A 17,216-nucleotide genomic window follows, 5' to 3' on the forward strand; every position below is an offset into this window, starting at 1 on the left:
GGGGGGAGTTAGCTAAAAAGGGAGTATCTGTCCCATTGGAATCTTAGGGAAACTGAAGAAACAAATACTACTGCTCACCTGCTCTGCACTCTAGTAGAGAATCCCCTGCAAGAACCAAGTTTAGCAGAGTCTTCTGAAAACCAGGAAAAAAGCTCCCAGGACTCACTACTGGGGCTTTCCTTCCCGGGCTGCCGGCCCCTAGTCATTGCACCTATTTGCCACCCACTGGCGCTGGTCCAGGTTCCGAACCGATTTCCCAGGGACCACTAGGCACAAGACATGATCCCGTGAGCACCCTTGTGTCCTACTGTGTGCACAGTGCCTGCGGAGCTCCAGCGTCCTGAGCGCAAGTGTAGCAAGAGACAGCGAGACTGATGGAAAGATTAAAGCGGGAAGTCTCCGAACTGAGACAGCTCAGTGTACCTGGGGTTTGAATAGCGGAGTAACAGATTTTGTGACGAAGAGACCCAGACAGAAGTGCCCAGAGACTCAAAGATGGGCAGGAAGAGCAGATACAAGAACAACTAATGCAGAAGAGGGAGAGAAGAAGAGGGAGAGAGAAAATCATACAGCGAAGGTAGGAATCTCGGGGCTCACCTGGCAGCAGGCAGCAGGTGGCTTGGAGCCCAGGCGGTGGCAGCTGCGGTAGCGTTGGCGTCGGGCGATGGCGCTGTGGAAGTGTCAGGGACACTTGAGCAGAGCAGTGGCTCGGCTGCCTCCCAGCACCAGCAGCTGCTCTTATTCCCGCCGCTCTGGGTCTGGGTGGGGTGGGGGGGGGTGTCCAGGAGCTCTGAGCAACCAATGAGGGAAAAGATCACGTACCCCAGATGGATTGTGTCACCCATTTGCGTCTAGAACCTAGAACATTCAGCGGGACCATCCCACTTGTATTTGCATTGAGGTCATTGATGGAAGTGGAGGGAGGGAGAGGGATGGGACCAAGAAGGAACATCCTTATAAAGTGAGCAGGAAGTTGAGGGCAGTTTGATGTCATGGTAAATTTCACCGGTTAAGTTCCGCTGCACAGGTTTTGAACATGTGCCCCACTCTGTCCCTAGCTTGCGTTCTTACAGGGCAAGATCCAGGAAGCAGGGAATCCTGGCTCCTCAAGTCTGACCCGAGACCTCCCCACCCCCGACCCCTGTCCAGTGGAGGCTTGGAGGGATGACAACGTGCATCAGTGTTGATTCTGGGCTGGAATTACTCTGAGGGGCAGAGCTCCCGGGAAGTCGGAGATAGAAGTGATAGCAAGAACTTTGTCAGAACTCAATTCCAGCTGTGCCAATTCCATGCTGTAGAATCAAGGGCAGGTAACTTCTTAGCACCTCAACGTACTCACCTTTGAAATGGGGACCATAGTCCCATTTTGACAGTGTGGTGTCCTTAGTAACCATGTACCTGTCCCATAACAAGGTAGAGATTTAGAAGAACACTCAGGCCCAAATGGGGGATTCTGTGAAATCGCGATCGGTTTTCCTTCTTCCCACCCTATGTGGCTTCCTGGACTCCTGCTGAGTGGTCTGTCACGTGCGTAGGAGTGGAGAGCCCCGCTGTGCCTCAGCATAAGTGTGTAAGGCACCAATGCTTCCCAAGCCACCAAACAAACCTCCAGCCCTTCCCTCTTCCTATCCGCTATCCATCACCCCAGGTCCTCAGCCTGCTGGAGCCATTTGCTCAGCTGCCCCTTGCTTCCGGCTGCTGTTTGCCAAGTTGTCCCCTGCGCCCACATCCCCCGCACTTCAGTCCTCCTCTAGAGAGCAGGGAATGCTTGCAGGTACTGAAGAGTCCCTGCGGACACCAACACTCACATTCAAAGCTTTCACACACACAAACTCACTTCTGTCTCCAAATCATGTGCCCACTCCCCAGAGCTCAGGCAGGCACAGGGGTCTGACACACGGGACACCCTGTGGGTTCTCTCTGAATCGCAGCCCAGCCTGCCTCCGAGTCTCTCCCCCATAGGATCGCGTGCACACATGGCATGATGCTGATCTGCTCTCATCAAATGCACTCACTCTCATTTTTCAAAAAAAAATATTTATTTTGGGGAGAGCGAAAGCAGGCAAGGGACAGAGAGATGGGGACAGAGGATTCGAGGCAGGACAGAGAGATGGGGACAGAGGATTGGAGGCGGGCTATGTGCTAACAGGCTGATAGCATCGAGCCCGATGCAGTGCTCGAACTCACAAATCGGGAGATCGTGACCTGAGCAAGAGTCAGATGCTCGACAGACTGAGCCGCCCTGTGCCACCGCACTAACTCCCAATTTTAAGCGTGCTCTCTAACATGCAGTTATTCAGCACCAGATCCTCTCCGGGACCTATCCCAACTGGAGGGCTTTAGGACCTCTCCACCTGATCTTTCACTCCTCTCCTGCCTGGAGGTCCAAGGTCCTGACTTGCTGCCCTAGGCACGGAAAGTGCCGAGAAAGCGGCTTCTCACTGTTCCCGAGGATCTCCGGGTGTGAGCGAGCAGCGCGTCCAAGCCTCAGCCTCTACACACTTCCCCAGCGCGGCAAGCATAACCGTGGCGGCAAGTCTGGTATTCCAGCCACAGTGGGTGGGGACTGCATCACGGGCTGTGGCGGGCAGGCAGAGACCCCAGTTAGGTGGTTTTCCCAGGCAGAGCAGAAATCCTGCCCGGGTACGTCCTATGTGATCCGGGCAACGTACCCGGGCAACGGTGCATCCCTATCCTCAGTCCCCAGAAGCCTTTGCGTTTCATAGAACACACCTGCCTTATGCCACGTCTCTTTCCCTTCCAATTTTGTGCCTCTGTGTTGGGGACACCTAACTTCCAAGATGCTCTATTCAGCATTCCTCGCTCTTAACTCCTGGTGCTGCCCTCAACGTGAAGGAGTAAGTTCGGAGCTACGAAACTGTTCTCTGAGTCCACCCCTGATTTACCAAGTAAATACAAGGAAATTTAGACCTTCGTGTGTGCAGATTGCTAGCTTATGTCCAGCTATCCCTAAATCCTCTCCCAACTTAAGGCTAATATATAAATCGCTAAGGAAGGGGCACCTGAGTGGCTCAGTTGGTTACTTGCAGGGACTCTTGGTTTCGGCTCAGGTCAGGATCTCACGGTTCCTGGGTTGGAGCCCTGCATCGGGCTGTGTGCTGACACTGCCGAGACTGCTAGGGATTATCTCACATTGTATCTCTCTCTGCCCCTTCCCCGTTCTCTCTCTCTCTCTCTCCACACCCCCCCCCCCGTCTCTCAAAATATAGACTTTAAAAAATAAATCACCAAGGAAAATACTGATGTTAAAATAGCAATTTGACTGTTTTGCTCTTGATTGATTTTCTAATCTTATTTCGTAACTTGGTGTGAAAGGACCCACGTGTGGGCTCCGTCTGCATCGGGACTCTAGTCCCTGTCTTTGGCCTCATAGCCACGACCTCAGCTGGGGGAATGGTAGCAATGTCTCCTCCCTGCTGTCAGTTCCTGAGTACACAGGCTCTTGGCTGGACACTGAGCCCAGCACCAGGTCCCACAAGATCATCTCCCACAAAGCCCTGAACACTGCTGCCTGGAAGCCTGGGTGAACAAACCACGGAAGTGCATTCTCCAAGAAGTTTAGAAGATCAACAGCCAACAACTTCCTGATCATCTTCTGAGCCAGTTCCAACCCCCTTCACACAATCAGGGGACCCCTACAGCCATCACTGCCATGGTGGAAGGTATCTGCCAGTACAGACTACAGGTGCCTCACAGGTACCTCACTCAGATCCCTGACAAGACCTTGTCCATGAGCATAGCGGATGCCTTCACCATAGGGACACCTCCGACACAGGGCACAGTAAGACCCCCTACACACCCCTCTCAAGAAGGACCATGGCACCCCTAGTACCCGCATTGTAGGTAGTCTGCGGGCTGTGCCCCAAGCGATCCGACCGATGCCCTCGTGGACGACAGACTGAGGACAGTCAGTTGGTATTTCTGGGTCCTGTGTGTCACCAATTTTGGATGGGGCCGGAATCCCCACTAACTTTCGTCCTGTCCTGCCTTGTTAGCTGAGCTGGGAATTTTCAGCGAGTCAGGGATAACCTCAGTCCCGCTGACTATCCTCTCATTCTCCTTGCACGAAATAATTTAAAGAGAGAAAATAAATCCAAAACCATTTTCTACTGAGCTACATGCCTGATTATCAAGTGAAAGCAAGGAACAAGTTCAGACCTTTCTGTGTGCAGATGGCTTAAACTGAGACAGGCAATCCTTGAAACTCCTCTGGGCTTCTCGTGGGATCGCCTGCACACACAGCCTGACAATGATCTGCTCTCATCATACCTGCACTAACTCTCAATTTTAAGCGCACTCCCGAAACACAGTTATGCAGCACCTCAACCCTCTCCAGGACCCAACCCACCTGGAGGGCTTTAGGACCCCTCCACCTGATCTTTCTACTCCAAGCTTGCCGGGAAGGTCGGAGGTTCAGACTTGCTGCCCTCAGCGGGTAGAGTGCCTAGAAAGAAGCTGTGCATTGTTGCCAGAATCTCCCAGTCTAAGAGCAGAGTGTGTGATTCTCAGGCTCTACACACTCTCCCAGCACCGCTGCAGGTGCGTCGGCAGCCGCGGGCTGCAACTACCCCGCCCATAAGGCGGGCTGTGAACGTGGTTGGTGGGCCTGCATCACGGGGCTGTGCTTGCAGGCAGAGACCCCAGCCAGGCAGAAACCACCCCGAGTGTGCCATGAGTGACCAGAACCACAGTGCACCCCCATCCTCTGTCCCCAATAGCCTCAGTGTTTTAGGACACATCTGCCTTGTGCCGCATCTCTTCCTCTCCCAGGTTGGTGGCCTCTGTGCTCAGGGACAGCCTGCTTCCAAGATGTCTTTAATTCAGAGTGCCTCCTTTTTAACTCTTGGCGCGGCACTGCCATCAGGGAACAAAAGCTTGGGGCTGGAGAACTCCGTGCAGGTTATGCTGGCAAGGCTGCAGGGGAACCCGGGAATGGTCAATAGGATGCAAGTGTGCTTAGGCACAGAATAAAGATTGGTGAGCGGAGCAAGGGACAGGGCTCAGGATGGTGGATCCCAGGCTCAGTGAGTGCATGCCAGAGGCTACACAGACAACCACTGCTGACCCAGTCTAGGACCTTGGCTCAGCAGTTGAGGTCCTGAGCTTTCCACCTGGAGGTGCGGGGCCAAACTGGTGAAGGCGGCAAGCAGATACTGGATGGCAGGACGGTTGGACTCTGCCACTTGAGGCAGTCATAGGGGACTTCTCTCAGGTGCCACATACTTTGACAGAAATGATTTCCACTCCAAGTCTTGAAGTTTCTAAATAAGAACCCTATGAAATCATTTGTAAATATGTACGTCCGTGGACTGTGTTTTGCTGATGAGAGAACCAGCCATAACTTCCTCCAGTGCAGTGGTGACGAACGGCTAAGAGATGACTACTGTAGTGGCCAACTTCATGGCTACCTCACTTTGCAGGCTCAGGACTTTCCCTCTGGCTTCCATGTGTGCCCTGAGCCTTCAAAGCCAACGTTCATTCCTCACTCGGAAATCTTTCGTGGTTACAAACCACAGGCTGGTGGTGTGTGACAAGAATCAGGGTCTGTACCCAGAAGGTGCTAGAGTGGCTTCCAGCCATTTCAAGTTTTACTTTAAAGGTCAGTCTGTCTGCAAATAGAGCAATTTAACAGAGTAGAGAGCCCAGAAATAAACCCACGATTATAGGGTTAATTAATCTATGTATGACAAAGGAGGCAAGTATATGCAATGGACAAAAATCGTCTCTTCAACAAAAGGTTTTGGGAAAACTGGACAGCTGCATGCAGAAGAATGATCCTGGAGCACTTTCTTACACCGGTGATACACAAAAATAAACTCAAAATGGAATAAAGACCTACATGTGAGACCTGAAACCATAAAAATTCTTCAAGGGAGCACAGGTAGTAGTTTCTCTGACGTCAGCCATAGAAACAGTTTTCTAGATATGACTCCTCAGGCAAGGGAAACCAAAACAAAAACAAACTATTAGGACTACATCAAAGGAAAAAGCTCTGCACAGTGAAGGAAACAATCCACAAAACTAAGACAACCTACTAAATGGGAGAAGATATTTACAGATGATACATCCATTAAAGGATTAGTATCCAAAATATAGAAAGAACTTATACAGCTCACCACCAAAAAGTAAAGAATGCAATTAAAAAATGAGCAAAAGACATGAAAAGAGAGTTCTCCAAAGAAGACATACACATGGCAAACAGACACATGAAAAGATGCCCAACATCCTTAATCACCAGTGAAATACAAATCAAAACCACACCGAGATACCACCTCACACCTGTCATTATGGCTAAAATCACAAACCCAAGAAACAAGAGATTTGTTAGTGATATTGTCCTAAAAAAGGAACCCTCATGCACTGTTGGTGGGAATGCAAAATGTCACTGTGGAAAACAGTATGGAGGGTCCTCAAAACATCCAAAAATATAATTACCTTATGATCGAGTAATTCCCCTACTCAGTATTTATCCAAGGACTGCGAAGCATTAATTTGAAAAGACAAGTTCACCCCTGTTTATTGCAGCATTATTACAATAGCCAAATATAGAGGCAACCCAGTGTCCACTGATAGATGAATGGATAAAGAAGATGTGGTATAGGGGCACCTGGGTGGCTCAGTTGGTTGAGCGTCCGACTTTGGCTCAGGTCATGATCTCGCAGTTCATGGGTTCGAGCCCCACATTGGGCTGTGTGCTGACAGCTCAGAGCCTGGAGCCTGCCTCAGATTCTGTGTCTCCCTCTCTCTCTGCCCCTCCCCTGCTCATGTTTTTTCTTTCTCAGTCTCTCAAAAATAAATAAACGTTAAAAAGAGTTAAAAAAAAAAAAGAAGATGTGGTATATAGATACAATGGAATATGACTTAGCCATAAAAAAGAATGAAATCTTGCCATTTACAACATGAATGGATCTAGATGGTAAAATGCTAAGTGGAAAAAATTCCTTCAGAGAAAGATAAATACCATACACTTTCACTCAAGTGTGTAATTTAAGAATCAAAGCAAACAAAGAAAAAGGGACAAACCAAAACATAGACTCTAAAATATAGAGAACAAACTGGTGCTTGCCAGAGGGGAGGTGGGTGGGGAGATGAGTGAATAGGTTCTTACTGTGATGAGTAATGAATAGAGTTGTTGAATCACTATAGATATAGATAGATAGATATAGATATGTATATGTATATCCCTGAAACTAATATGTAATATGTAAACTGTATGTTAATTATACTAGAATTTAAAAAATAATACAGTTGGTTTAAAATAAAATAAAATAAAATAAAATAAAATAGCCATTTGTCCATTTGACCTTTGATATCATGATCTTATCTCATAGCTTTATACCTGGAAATCAGGGTACATTAGAAACAATCTAGTTTGGAAAAACAATTTTACAGCAAGCTGATAAACTCTACCTGTAACATTTATTTCCATTCTTCTGAATCAGATTCCTGCACTTTCTTATTTAAAGTGTTTTAAAAGATGATTTATCAGGGTGTGCCAGAGTCTTGTACCTGGTTGAAAATTCTTATGTGAGTTTTTATGCATTTAAAAGGATTATACCCAATGGGTTGCTTCTTTAATTCTACACAGCTTGGGTATGATACAGACTCAGCAATGACACCAAAACCACAACAACAACTACAGGAGCAGTAGCAACAACACCGCAAATTCATTCTCTTTAACCTGGGGAAAAGTCAGAGCTGTCAAATTTCCTGGAGAATCTCCACTGAAAATGGATTGCACTGGGTTCTCCAAGGAGGGAGCATGGAAGTTGCCACTCTGTCCTAACAATAAGTGAAAAGCTGAAGAGACTGAGGGGAAAAGAACAACCCCTGCAGGGTCCTTAAGAGAGCTGAACACATAGCAAACCTTTGCCCTCAAGATTGGAGAAGCAGATGAATGCAGGGAGTAATGTCTTACCAGAGCAAACGCTCAACAAGGGCAAATCTCAGTGCTTGGAGCTAGTGCTGGGGTAGGTCACCAGCAAGCTGCTGGAGGCTCAGTGTGGGCAACTCTGAGAGTTAAAAACTCCAGGGACAGACACTCACTCATAGGAAACTCCCACAAATGTGCATTTTACCCCTAGGAACTTGACCAGGTTCTCAACAGTACATGTGAGAGAAAAATCCACTGGTGGGATTTACCTCCTGGAGCTGTACCCAGTTCTCAAAATGAATAACAGAAAAATCACCTAGTGTTGTTCCTAGAGAGGGAGGGGAAAGGAACCAACCACTTTTTTAATATACCAGAGCTGCTTCTTCAGAAGGCCTGCCCTCAGGAGAAACCATTTAACCAGAGACTAATGTGCCGAAATATCATCCCTAACTGACCAGGGGGAAGGGAAATACCCAGCTCTAATCAGCGCTAGCCTTCCAACAGCCAGAAGAGCCTAGAACCAAAGGGATGACATCAGTGGATTTTAGAATACACAGGGAATGAGAGAGACATTTATGGCAGAATGAAGGAATGGGATGTTGTGTTCATGCGACCTTCCTGGACTCTCACAGTGGGAAAATAAGAAAACCCAGCTGACTTTGCTGCAGAGTGGAGTCAACTTGCACCAAGGGCTGCTCTCCCAACCCTAAGGCACCTTCTTTGCTCTGGGCACCAGGGGAGGTTCCTTCGAGGTTCCAGAGACCACGTTTAGGGTGTCCTCAGCTGCCAGGGAAAGAACTGAGGGTGGTGGAGGAGGACCAGGTCACTCTGAGAGGTGGATGGACTCAGCTGGTGACGTCAAGAAATTATTCTGGCCGGGTTCTTCTTCGATCATTAAAATTCTCCCTTGGCTCAGACTCACACGATACAGAATGGCTCTCCTCTCCCTGGCTGAAAACACTGTTCCATGGAGAAGAGGGATAGAAATAGGAACCTTTCCACTGTACCAGAAAGCTCCTTGCAGAGGTGACTCCTTTAGGGCACTGTTCAGGAACCATAAGGTGCAGCTAAATGAATTTCCTTTCTAACCAGAGTTGTCTGGGGTTGGTAAGAGCATGGCTTTGGAATCTTATTGCAACTGGGGTTGAGTCTTGGCTCTGTCACTCCCTGTTGTCCTTGAGCAGATGATACTCCCCTGGAACCAGTGTTTCTCACCACATAAAATGGGAATATGTAATAAGTACCTAGCAGGAGTAAAGATAAAGATAAAGATAAATGTTAAAGACCAGGCACGTTGCTTGGCACAGAGCAGATACTTAAAAGTGGTGGCCATTGCTGTTTTGTTGTTGTTGTTGTTGTTGCTAAAGCTTATCTAAATGTATCATCAGCTCAATATGTTAAATTAAAGGAAATCAGTACATACTCTGCCTTCTTAAGAGGAAGTCACTGTATCTTTAATTCTCAAAATAAAACCAACTGCCAAAGCCACAGTAGAAGGAATCTGCTTTCCGGAAACCTGTCAGATGCATGCCTGGCCATGTTGCAGGCTCACTGTCCAGCAGGATTAATGACCATTTACCTTAAACACCTGGCACATTGCCTGGCATGGGAGAGGCAGTCAAGAGTAGGGGCTGTTATTATCATTATAACAAAAACTTACCGTTGGAAGTGACAAATTGTACCAACTTGAATCGAAAACTAGGTAAAATGCATTGCACACTCCTCTCCCTTCTTAAATACAGTAAAGGGAACGTAATTGAAATCCTTTCTTGAGGATTCATTGATACCATCATAAAAAACGTCACTTAATGTGTTGACCTGAATACAGTGCTGTCCTCAAGGGAGTAACACATGTAGGGCTGATAACCCCAACTAGATATCATGCTGTTGGTTCTTTTTGATGTCTAACAACTATATACTTTTATGTTTATTTTATTTTATTTCTTCCCATCGGGTTGTCAAGGATCTCTCCTAGCTGATGTCATTGTAACTGTCTTTAGCAACATTCTCTCCACTTGTCTTTTCATTGGGTATGCGGTGAAAGAAACAACAAAACTGAAACTATAAAAGCCAAGCTTGGTATAATGGTATAGAAACAAACAGCCAATAGGCATTAACTGAAACCCTGGAAATCCCGGTCAAGAACTATAAAAGGGGTCTTTGTGGTCAACTACTCAATCTGTACTCAAGAGAACAGAAACAAAACTTGTTGGAATTATGTGTAAATACAGAGCAAAGAGATGCTGAGTAAGCACTTAAGAAATCATGGTCAGAAAGTCATGTTTGTTTGTTTTTTTTCACATTTTGGCAGGTGTTTTCTTCCCACAATTCTGTGTGTGTGTGTGTGGGTGTGTGTGTGTGTGGTAAAACACACATAAAATAAAATTTACCACATTAACCATTTTGAAGTGTACAGGTTGGTGGTGAATACATTCATGATATTGTGCTACCATCACCCCCATCCATCTCCGTAACTCCTTTTCATCCTGTATAACTGAAACTCTGTACCTATGAAAGAATAACTCTCCGTGAGCCCTTCCCCCCAGTCCTAGCAACTACCATTCTACTTTCTGTCTCTATTTCTGGTAGTATTTTTAGCACCTCATCTAAATAGAATCATACAGTATTTGTGGTTTTTTTTACTGGCTCCTTTCACTTAGCATAATGTCTTCAAGTTTCATCCATGTTGTAGCACGTGTCAGTTTCCTTCCTTTTTAAGGCCGAATAATGTTTCACTATATGGATATACAACATTTTGCTTCTTTCATTAATCAGTGGACACTTGAGTTGTATCCATTTTTTTAAATCTATTATGAATACTACTACTGTATGTATGAATGTAAATATCTCTTTTAGACCCTGTTTTTAGTTTTTTGGGGTATATACCCAGAAGCAGAATTGCTGGATCATGTGGTAATTCTATTTCTAAATTTCTTGAGGAACTATCACATTGTTTTCCACAATGGCTATACCTTTTTACATTCTGGATATATAATGGCTATGCAGTCATTTACAGTCCATGTCATGCACAAAAAGTGCACAAGAGTTCCAATTGCTCCACATTCTTGCCAACATTTATTATTTACTTATGTATTTTTTTTAGTATCCATTCTAATAGGTGAGAGGTGGTATCTCATTGTGTTTTTGATTTGTATTTCCCCAGTGGTTAACTATGTTGAGCATCTTTTCATGTGCTTACTGGCCATTTGTGTATCTTCTTTGGAGAAATGTCTTTTCATGTTCTTTGACCATATTGGAGTCAGGATATTTGTGTTTTGTTTTTTCTTTTAGAATTCTCTATAATTTCTGCATTTAATTCTTTATCAGATATATGATTTATAAATACTTTATTCCATTCTATAAATTGCCATTTTGCTCTGTTGGTAGTTTCTATTGATGTACAAATTTAAAAATTTTTCATCACGTTAAACTTGGCCATTTTGAATTTTTACCTATGCCATTTGTGTCATATTAAAAAAATAGTGGCCAAATCCAATGTCATGAAGTTTTTGTTTTCTTGTAAGAATTTGTTGTCTTATGGAGATAAATTGCTTTATGTGTTATACTTATGCCTTTGATCCATTTTAAGTTAGTTTTTGTATATGATATTAGGTAAAGGTCCAATTTAATTCTTTTTCATATGGGCATCCAGTTTTCCCAGAGCCATTTGTTGAGAAGACTGTCCTTTCCCCCACTGAATGGTCGTTACACCCTTATCAGAAATCATTTGATCATACATACACAAGGGTATATTTCAGGGCTCTCTGTTCTAAATCATTGATCTATATGTTTGTCCATATGCTAGCACCAAAGATTTGATTACAGTAGCTTTGTAGAAATGTTTTTAAGTGATTTTTATTGATGTATAACTGACATATCATTAGTTTCAGGTGTACAACATAAAGATTTAAATATTTGTATATATTGCAAAATGATTACAATGAGTCTAGCTAACATCTATCACAATACATAGTTACAAATATTTTTCTTGTGATGAGAACTTTTGATATCTACTCTCTCAGCAACTTTTGAACATGCAGTACAGTATTATTAACTATAGTCACGATGCTGTATATTATATCCATGTGACTTATTTATTTCATAACTGGAAGCTTGTACTTTTTGACTCCTTCACCCATTCTGCCCCCTCCATCTCCACTTCTGGCACCCACCAATATGTTCTCTGTATCTATGAGCTGTCTTATTTCACTTAGCATAATGACCACAAGAATCTTCCGTATTGTCACAGATGGCAGTATTTCATTTCATTTTATGACTGAAATATATATAAATATGCATATATATACATATGCAAATATATATGCCATTTTTACCTTATTCATTCATTGATCAACAGACATTAAAGTTGTTTCCATATACTTATTGACTATGCTGTAATAAACATAGGGATGTAGATATCTTTTCAAGCTAGTGTTTTCATTTCCTTTGTACTCAGAAGTGGAATTACTGGATCATACAGTATTTCTATTTTTAATTTTTTGAAGAACCTCTATACTATTTCCCATAGTGGCTGCACAAATTTACATTCCCACCACAGTGCACAGGGGTTCCCTTTCTCCACATCTTCACCAACACTTGTTATTTCCTGCCTTTTTGATACTAGACATTCTGATTGGTTTGAGGTGATATCTCCTTATGGTTTTGATTTGCATTTTTCTGATGATGAGTGATATTGAACCTCTTTTATGTACCTGTTGGTCATCTGTATGTCTTCTTTAGGAAAATGTCTATTCAGATCTTCTGCCTAATTTTTAATCAAATTATTCTTTTATGTGTTGTATGAGTTCTTTATATATTTTAGATATTAGCCCCTTATCAGATACAGGATTTTCAAATATTTTCTCCCATTCAATAGGCTGCCTTAACATTTTGGAGATAGTGTCCTGTGCTGTGCAGATGCTTTTTATTTTGCTATAGTCGCACACTGATTTTTGCTTTTGTTGCCTGTGCTTTTGGTATTGGATCCAAAAAGTAATCACCAAGACTGATGTCAAGGAGTCTACTACTGCCTGTATTTTCTTCTAGAAGTGTTATGGTTTCCAGGCATTACATTCAAGTATTCCCATTTTGAGTTAATTTTTGTGTAGGGTATAAGACAGTGGTCCAGTTTCATTCTTCTGCATGTAAACAGCCAGTTTTTCTAACAATATTTATTAAAGAGACCATACTTTCTCCATTGTATATTTTTGGCTCCTTAGTCATAAACTAATTGAACATATATGCATGGATTTATTTCTGAGCTTTCTATTCTGTTCCATTGATCTATGTGTCTGTTTTGATACCAGTCCCTTAGTGTTTTCATTACTATAGCTTTGTGGCATAGTTGGATATCAGGGAACATGATGCCTCCAGTTTTGTTCTTGCTCAAAATTACTTCGGCTATTTGGAGTCTTTCATGGTTCCATACAAATTTTAGAATTGTTTGTTCTATTTCTGTGGAAAAATGACACTGGAATTTTGATAAGAATTGCATATAATCCACAGCTTCCTTTGGGTAATATGGACATTTTAACAATATTAATTTTTCCAGGCCATAGGCATGGAATATGTTTCTATTTATTTGTACCTTCTTCAATTTATTTCATTAGCATCCTATAGTTTTTAGAGTACAGATCTTTCACCTCCTTGATTAAATTTGTTCCTAAGTGTTTTATTCTTTTGGATGCAATTGTAAACATTGTTTTATTAATTTCTCTTTTTGATAAATTATTACTGTTATTAGTGTAGAGAAATGCAACAGATTTTTGTCAATAGATTTTGCATCCAGCAACTTTACTGAATTCATTTATTAGTTCTAAAAAATTTTTGGTGGAGTCCTTAGCATTTTCTATATTTAATAATATCCAGTCACCTGCAGATGGTCAGTTTTAGTTTTTTCTTTCCAATATAGATGCTTTTTATTTCTTTTTGTTGTCTGAGTGCTCTGGCTAGAACTTCCAATACTATGTTGAATAAAAGTGGTAAGAGTGGGCATCCTACTCTTAGAGGAAAAGCTTTTAGCTTCTCACCATTGAGTATAACATTAGCTATGGTCTTGTCATATATGGCCTTTATTATTTAGAGAAATATTCTCTCTGTACCCACTTTGTTGAGAGTTTTTATCATAAATTGATGTTGAATTTTGTCAAATGATATTTCTGCATATATTAGGCTGATCATATTATCTTTATCTTTCGTTTTGTTAATGTGGTATATCAAAGCAATTGATTTGCTGAACCATCCTTGCATCTCTGGAATAAAGCTTACTTGATCATGATATGTGATTCTTTTAATGTATTGTTGAATTTGGCTTGCTAATACTTCATTGAGCATTTTTACATCTATGTTCATCAGGAATATTGGCCTGTAATTTTTTTTTTCTTGTAGTGCCCTTCTCTGGTTTTGGACCCGGGTAAAACTAGGCCTCATAAAGTGAGTTTGGAAGTATTCCCTCAGCTTGTTTTTTTGGAAAAGTTTGAGATGGACTGGTGTTGATTATTTTTTGAATATTTGGTAGAATGCAATTGCCAGTGTAGCTGTCTAGTCCTGGGCTTCTGTTTGTTGGGAGATTTTCGATTATTGATCCAATCTCCTTTTCACCAATTAATCTGTTCAGATTTTCTGCTTCTTCCTCATTCAGTCTTCGTAGGTTGTAATTTTCTAGGAATTTGTCCATTTCTTCTAGGTTGTCCTATTTTGGTATAAAATTGTTCATGGTAGTTTCCCTACAGTCCTTTGTATTTCTGTGATATCAGTTGTAATATCATCAATTTCAGTTCAGATTTTATTTACTTGAGTTATCTTTCTCCTTGGTGGATCTAGCTACAAGTTTGTTGATTTTTGTTTGTCTTTTCAAAGAACCTGCTCTTAGTTTTATTCATCTTTTTACTTGTTTTTTGTTTGGTTTTGTTTTGTTTTTAGGCCCTCTTTCATTTATTTCTACTCTGATCTCTGCTATGTCCTTCCTTCTACTAACTTTGGGCGTTGTTTGTTCTTTTTCTAGTTTCATGAGGCGTAATGACAATTTACTTGAGTTTTTCTTGTTTCTTGATTCAGGCATTTATCACTACGACCTTCCTTCTTAGAACTGCTTTTGCTGCATCCCATACATTTTGATATGTTGTATTGTGATATTCCTTTGTATTAATGTATTTTATGATTTCTCTTTGGATTTTTGCCTTTGACCCATTGGTTGTTCAGTAGCATGTTGTTTAATCTCCACATATGTGTGAATATTTCAGTTTTCTTCTGGTAATTGATTTCTAGTTTCATACCATTGTGTTCAGAAAAGATACTGATATGATTAGAATTATGGTTAGAATCTTCTTACATTTGTTAAGACTTATACTGTGGCCTAACATAGGACTCATCCTAGAGAATGTTCCATGCACTTGAGAAGAATGTGTATTCCATTGCTTCTGTTGCTTTCACATGGAATGTTCTGTATATATCTGTCAAATCCATTTGGTCCATGTTACTTAAGGCCTATGTTTCCTTACTGATTTTCTGTGTGGTTTATATATTCATTGATATAAGTGGGACATTAAAGGGATATTGGCCTATAGTGGGGTTTTTTTGTTTTGTTTTTTGTTTGTTTTATGTTATGTGTTTTGTTTTGTTTTGTTTTTGTCTTGTTTTTGTTTTTTGTTTTTTGTAGTATCTTTGCCTGGCTTTGGTATCAGGGTCCTTCCTCTTCAATTTTCTGGAAAAATTTTGATAAAGATTGTTTTTTGTTTCCTTTAATTGTTTGGTCATATTCACCAGTGAAACAGTCAGATACAGGGTTTTTCTTTGGGGGAGATTTTTGATTACTGATTCAAACTCTTACTAGTTGTAGATATATTCAAATTTTCTATGTTTTCATGATTTAGTCTTGGTAGGCTTTGTATTTCTAGGAATTGTGCGTTTCACCATTGGTTATTCAATTTGTTCATGTATAATTATTCATAGTACTCCCTTATTGTCCTTTTTTATTTATCCAGAATTTGTAGTAATATCCCCACTTATGTTCCTACTTTAGGAATTTGAGGCTTGTTGTTTTTATAGTTGTTGTTGTAGTCCATCTACCTAAAACATTGTCGATTCTGTTGATGTTTTAGTAGAGCCAGTTTTGGTCTCATTTATTTTCTCTATTGTGTATATCCTCCATGTCACTTATCTCTGCTCTAACATGTATTCTTCTTCCTTCTGCTAACTTTGAGTTTACCTTGTTCTTCTTTTTCTAGTTTCTTACATTGTAAAGGTAGGTTGTTGATTTGAGGTCCTTCTTGATTTTTATTTTATTTACTTATTTATTTATTGGGGGGGGGGTGAGTAGGGGAGGGACAGAAAGAGAAAGAAAGAGAATCCCAAGCAGGCTCTACACTGACAGCACAGAGCCTGACACAGGGCTCAAACCCACTAACTGTGAGATCATGACCTGAGCTGAAGTTGGACACTCAACCGACTGAGCCACCCAGGTGCCCTCTTCCTGATTTTTAATATAAGCATTTAAGACTATAAATTTCCCCTTAACACCTCCTTAATACTATATACCATAAGCTTCAGTATGTTGAGTTTTCAATTTCGTTCATGTGTAAGTATTTTCTAATTTTCCTTGTGATTTCTTTTTTAATTTATTGGTTGTTTAAAAATGTGTTTAATTTGTACACATTCTGAATTTTCCCAATTTTCTTGCTGTTACTGATTTCTAACTTCATCCTGTTTGAACTGGAGAAGATACTTTTTATTAGATCTATCTTTTAAAATCTATTGAGACTTAATTGGTGGCCTAACATACGTTCTGTCCTGGATAATGTTGCATGTACACTTGAGAAGAATGTCTATGTTGTTGTTCTTGCATAGAATGTTCTGTAGATGTTTGTTAGATCAGGCTGGTTTATTATGTTGTTAAATTCTCTATTTCCTTACTTATGTTTTGTCTGGTTTTCTATCCATTCTTCTCAGTGGGGAATTGAAGTCTCCAACAATTATCATGGAACTGTCTATTTCTACCATTAATTCTGTCAGGTTTTGCTTCTATATTTTGCAAGTCTATTATTATGTGTATAAATAATTATTATATCTTCTTGCTGCACTAAGCCTTTTATTACCATATAATGTCTTTCTTTGTCTGATAACTTTTTAACTTTAAAGTCTACTTTATCTGATAATAGCATACCCACCCCTGCTCCCTCTTGGTTAGTATTTGCATGGAATATCTTTTTCTGTCCTTTCACTTTTAACACATTTGTGTCTTTGGTCTAAAGTGAGTCTCCTGGGGGCACCTGGGTGGCTCAGTCAGGTAAGCCTCTGACTTTGGCTCAGATCATGATCTCACAGT

At 41.7% G+C, this 17,216-nt stretch overlaps 1 long non-coding RNA gene across 1 annotated transcript in view; it reads left to right on the forward strand.

Annotated features, from left to right (window-relative positions):
- The window catches only part of LOC125935648 (uncharacterized), a 68,278-nt gene that overhangs the window by 26,150 nt on the left and 24,912 nt on the right, over positions 1-17,216 (forward strand). The gene's annotated exons all lie outside the window — the stretch shown is intronic.

This window comes from Panthera uncia, chromosome D1 (assembly GCF_023721935.1).
Source record: "Panthera uncia isolate 11264 chromosome D1, Puncia_PCG_1.0, whole genome shotgun sequence".
In the NCBI taxonomy this organism is placed as follows: Eukaryota; Metazoa; Chordata; class Mammalia; order Carnivora; family Felidae; genus Panthera; species Panthera uncia.